This window comes from Gasterosteus aculeatus, unplaced genomic scaffold, assembly GCF_964276395.1.
Source record: "Gasterosteus aculeatus unplaced genomic scaffold, fGasAcu3.hap1.1 HAP1_SCAFFOLD_40, whole genome shotgun sequence".
NCBI classification, from domain to species: Eukaryota; Metazoa; Chordata; class Actinopteri; order Perciformes; family Gasterosteidae; genus Gasterosteus; species Gasterosteus aculeatus.
The window spans coordinates 52501-57500 of NW_027554897.1; positions in this window are offsets into that span (position 1 = coordinate 52501).

Genomic DNA, 5000 nt, shown 5'->3' on the forward strand with positions numbered 1-5000 from the left:
TGGGGGTGTCTGGTAAAGAGATCCGGGTTCTGGCGTCTTTTTCCGGGTCCAATTCGGCCGTTGTGGGCCTCTGGAGGTGTTTGGGTCCGAGTTCCGGGCTCTGGGGGTGTCTGGTAAAGAGATCCGGGTTCTGGCGTCTTTTTCCGGGTTCAATTCGGCCGTTGTGGGCCTCTGGAGGTGTTTGGGTCCGAGTTCCGGGCTCTGGGGGTGTCTGGTAAAGAGATCCGGGTTCTGGCGTCTTTTTCCGGGTCCAATTCGGCCGTTGTGGGCCTCTGGAGGTGTTTGGGTCCGAGTTCCGGGCTCTGGGGGTGTCTGGTAAAGAGATCCGGGTTCTGGCGTCTTTTTCCGGGTCCAATTCGGCCGTTGTGGGCCTCTGGAGGTGTTTGGGTCCGAGTTCCGGGCTCTGGGGGTGTTTGGTAAAGAGATCCGGGTTCTGGCGTCTTTTTCCGGACTTAATTCGGCCGTTGTGGGCCTCTGGAGGTGTTTGGGTCCGAGTTCCGGGCTCTGGGGGTGTCTGGTAAAGAGATCCGGGTTCTGGCGTCTTTTTCCGGGTCCAATTCGGCCGTTGTGGGCCTCTGGAGGTGTTTGGGTCCGAGTTCCGGGCTCTGGGGGTGTCTGGTAAAGAGATCCGGGTTCTGGCGTCTTTTTCCGGGTCCAATTCGGCCGTTGTGGGCCTCTGGAGGTGTTTGTGGAGCTCATCCGGGCTCTGGGGGTGTCTGGTAAAGAGATCCGGGTTCTGGCGTCTTTTTCCGGGTCCAATTCGGCCGTTGTGGGCCTCTGGAGGTGTTTGTGGAGCTCATCCGGGCTCTGGGGGTGTCTGGTAAAGAGATCCGGGTTCTGGCGTCTTTTTCCGGGTCCAATTCGGCCGTTGTGGGCCTCTGGAGGTGTTTGGGTCCGTGTTCCGGGCTCTGGGGGTGTCTGGTAAAGAGATCCGGGTTCTGGCGTCTTTTTCCGGGTCCAATTCGGCCGTTGTGGGCCTCTGGAGGTGTTTGGGTCCGAGTTCCGGGCTCTGGGGGTGTCTGGTAAAGAGATCCGGGTTCTGGCGTCTTTTTCCGGGTCCAATTCGGCCGTTGTGGGCCTCTGGAGTTGTTTGTGGAGCTCATCCGGGCTCTGGGGGTGTCTGGTAAAGAGATCCGGGTTCTGGCGTCTTTTTCCGGGTCCAATTCGGCCGTTGTGGGCCTCTGGAGGTGTTTGGGTCCGTGTTCCGGGCTCTGGGGGTGTCTGGTAAAGAGATCCGGGTTCTGGCGTCTTTTTCCGGACTTAATTCGGCCGTTGTGGGCCTCTGGAGGTGTTTGGGTCCGAGTTCCGGGCTCTGGGGGTGTCTGGTAAAGAGATCCGGGTTCTGGCGTCTTTTTCCGGGTCCAATTCGGCCGTTGTGGGCCTCTGGAGGTGTTTGGGTCCGAGTTCCGGGCTCTGGGGGTGTCTGGTAAAGAGATCCGGGTTCTGGCGTCTTTTTCCGGGTCCAATTCGGCCGTTGTGGGCCTCTGGAGGTGTTTGGGTCCGTGTTCCGGGCTCTGGGGGTGTCTGGTAGAGAGATCCGGGTTCTGGTGTCTTTTTCCTGGCTTAATTCGGCCGTTGTGGGCCCCTGGAGGTGTTTGCGGACCTCCGCGGGTGAAATAATGGAAAAAAAAAAAAGTTAAAGTTTCCAGTCGGGACTATGTGGAGCGAAAAAAACCCGGACTTTTTTGGCTCCGTCAGAAACTAAGTAAAAGTCGGAATATGTGAAGGAAAGCCCAGAAAATGCCTGGGCTTTTTTAGATCGCTTCGATAAATTTTTTTTTAGCTCACATCACTGGGCCACCAGGTCGCAGATTTCAGAAACCTGGTTTTCGGAAACAGAGATCTCCAGGACAGGGCCCCGAGCTTCGGGGGGAGCGTTCCCCAGCTGGACCTAAGCATAGTGGGCCAGGCCCCGGGCGGAAAGACGCTCCTGGAGCCGAGATACAGGGGTGGCCCCCCGCGCGACTTACCCGATTTCGGAGCACTATTTTCGGACAGTGATGGCAGAGCAGTGGGTGTACCGCATGGAGGAAAATAACAGCTCCAGAGAGCGGCAGAGACCAGACCATGACCCAGAACGGCACACTGTTCCCGGACAGTGATGGCAGAAGAGCAGGTGTACCGCATGGATGAATACAGAGCTCCAGAGAGCGGCAGAGACCAGACCAAGTCCCAGAACGGTACACTATTCCCGGACAGTGATGGCAGAACAGCAGGTGTACCGCATGGATGAATAAAGAGCTCCAGAGAGCGGCAGAGACCAGACCAAGTCCCAGAACGACACACTATTCCCGGACAGTGATGGCAGAAGAGCAGGTGTACCGCATGGATGAATACAGAGCTCCAGAGAGCGGCAGAGACCAGACCAAGTCCCAGAACGGCACACTGTTCCCGGACAGTGATGGCAGAACGGCAGGTGTACCGCATGGATGAATAAAGAGTTCCAGAGAGCGTGATATCCCAGACCATGACCCAGAACGACACACTATTCCCGGACAGTGATGGCAGACCAGCAGGTGTACCCCATGGATGAATAAAGAGTTCCAGAGAGCGGCAGAACCCAGACCATGACCCAGAACGGCACACTGTTCCCGGACAGTGATGGCAGAAGAGCAGGTGTACCGCATGGATGAATACAGAGCTCCAGAGAGCGGCAGAGACCAGACCAAGTCCCAGAACGGTACACTATTCCCGGACAGTGATGGCAGAACAGCAGGTGTACCGCATGGATGAATAAAGAGCTCCAGAGAGCGGCAGAGACCAGACCAAGTCCCAGAACGACACACTATTCCCGGACAGTGATGGCAGAACGGCAGGTGCAGTGGATGGATGAATACAGAGTTCCAGAGAGCGGCAGAGACCAGACCAAGTCCCAGAACGACACACTATTCCCGGACAGTGATGGCAGAACGGCAGGTGTACCGCATGGATGAATAAAGAGTTCCAGAGAGCGTGATATCCCAGACCATGACCCAGAACGACACACTATTCCCGGACAGTGATGGCAGACCAGCAGGTGTACCCCATGGATGAATAAAGAGTTCCAGAGAGCGGCAGAACCCAGACCATGACCCAGAACGGCACACTGTTCCCGGACAGTGATGGCAGAAGAGCAGGTGTACCGCATGGATGAATACAGAGCTCCAGAGAGCGGCAGAGACCAGACCAAGTCCCAGAACGGTACACTATTCCCGGACAGTGATGGCAGAACAGCAGGTGTACCGCATGGATGAATAAAGAGCTCCAGAGAGCGGCAGAGACCAGACCAAGTCCCAGAACGACACACTATTCCCGGACAGTGATGGCAGAACGGCAGGTGCAGTGGATGGATGAATACAGAGTTCCAGAGAGCGGCAGAGACCAGACCAAGTCCCAGAACGACACACTATTCCCGGACAGTGATGGCAGAACGGCAGGTGTACCGCATGGATGAATAAAGAGTTCCAGAGAGCGGCAGAGACCAGACCATGACCCAGAACGACACACTATTCCCGGACAGTGATGGCAGAACAGCAGGTGTACCGCATGGATGAATAAAGAGTTCCAGAGAGCGTGATATCCCAGACCATGACCCAGAACGACACACTATTCCCGGACAGTGATGGCAGAACAGCAGGTGTACCGCATGGATGAATAAAGAGTTCCAGAGAGCGTGATATCCCAGACCATGACCCAGAACGACACACTATTCCCGGACAGTGATGGCAGAACAGCAGGTGTACCGCATGGATGAAGGAAATAAACAGAACACAGTTCCATGGAGCGGGAGATCCCAGACCATGTCCCAGTACGGGACACTATTCTCGGATGCTGATGTCAGAACAGCAGGTGCAGTGGATGAAGGAAATAATCAGAACATAGTTCCAGAGAGCGGGATATCCCAGACCATGTCCCAGTACGGGACACTATTCTCGGATGCTGATGTCAGAACAGCAGGTGCAGTGGATGAAGGAAATAATCAGAACATAGTTCCAGAGAGCGGGATATCCCAGACCATGTCCCAGTACGGGACACTATTCTCGGATGCTGATGTCAGAACAGCAGGTGCAGTGGATGAAGGAAATAATCAGAACATAGTTCCAGAGAGCGGGATATCCCAGACCATGTCCCAGTACGGGACACTATTCTCGGATGCTGATGTCAGAACAGCAGGTGCAGTGGATGAAGGAAATAATCAGAACATAGTTCCAGAGAGCGGGATATCCCAGACCATGTCCCAGTACGGGACACTATTCTCGGATGCTGATGTCAGAACAGCAGGTGCAGTGGATGAAGGAAATAATCAGAACATAGTTCCAGAGAGCGGGATATCCCAGACCATGTCCCAGTACGGGACACTATTCTCGGATGCTGATGTCAGAACAGCAGGTGCAGTGGATGAAGGAAATAATCAGAACATAGTTCCAGAGAGCGGGATATCCCAGACCATGTCCCAGTACGGGACACTATTCTCGGATGCTGATGTCAGAACAGCAGGTGCAGTGGATGGATGAATTAAACAGTTCCAGAGAGCGTGAGATCCCGGCTGATATCCGATGAAGAATCACTGTTCACGGACACTGATGGCAGAACAGCAGGTGTACCGCATGGATGAATACAGAGTTCCAGAGAGCGGCAGAACCCAGACCATGTCCCAGTACGGGACACTATTCTCGGATGCTGATGTCAGAACAGCAGGTGCAGTGGATGGATGAAATAAACAGTTCCAGAGAGCGTGAGATCCCGGCCGATGTCCGATGACGAAGCACTGTATGGGACACTTTGAAGGAAGGGTCGGTCTCCTGGATGAAAAAGACTTTAATTTTCTGACTTAAAAAAAAAGTTAAAGTTTCCAGTCGGGACGATAAGGAGGGCAAAAAAACCCGGACTTTTTTGGCTCCGTCAGAAACTAAGTAAAAGTCGGAATATGTGGCGCAAAGCCCTAAAATCCCCTGGAGAATTTTGAGCGGACCGGAAAAAAAAAGTTCCAGCTGACATCACTGGGCCACCAGGTCGCAGAT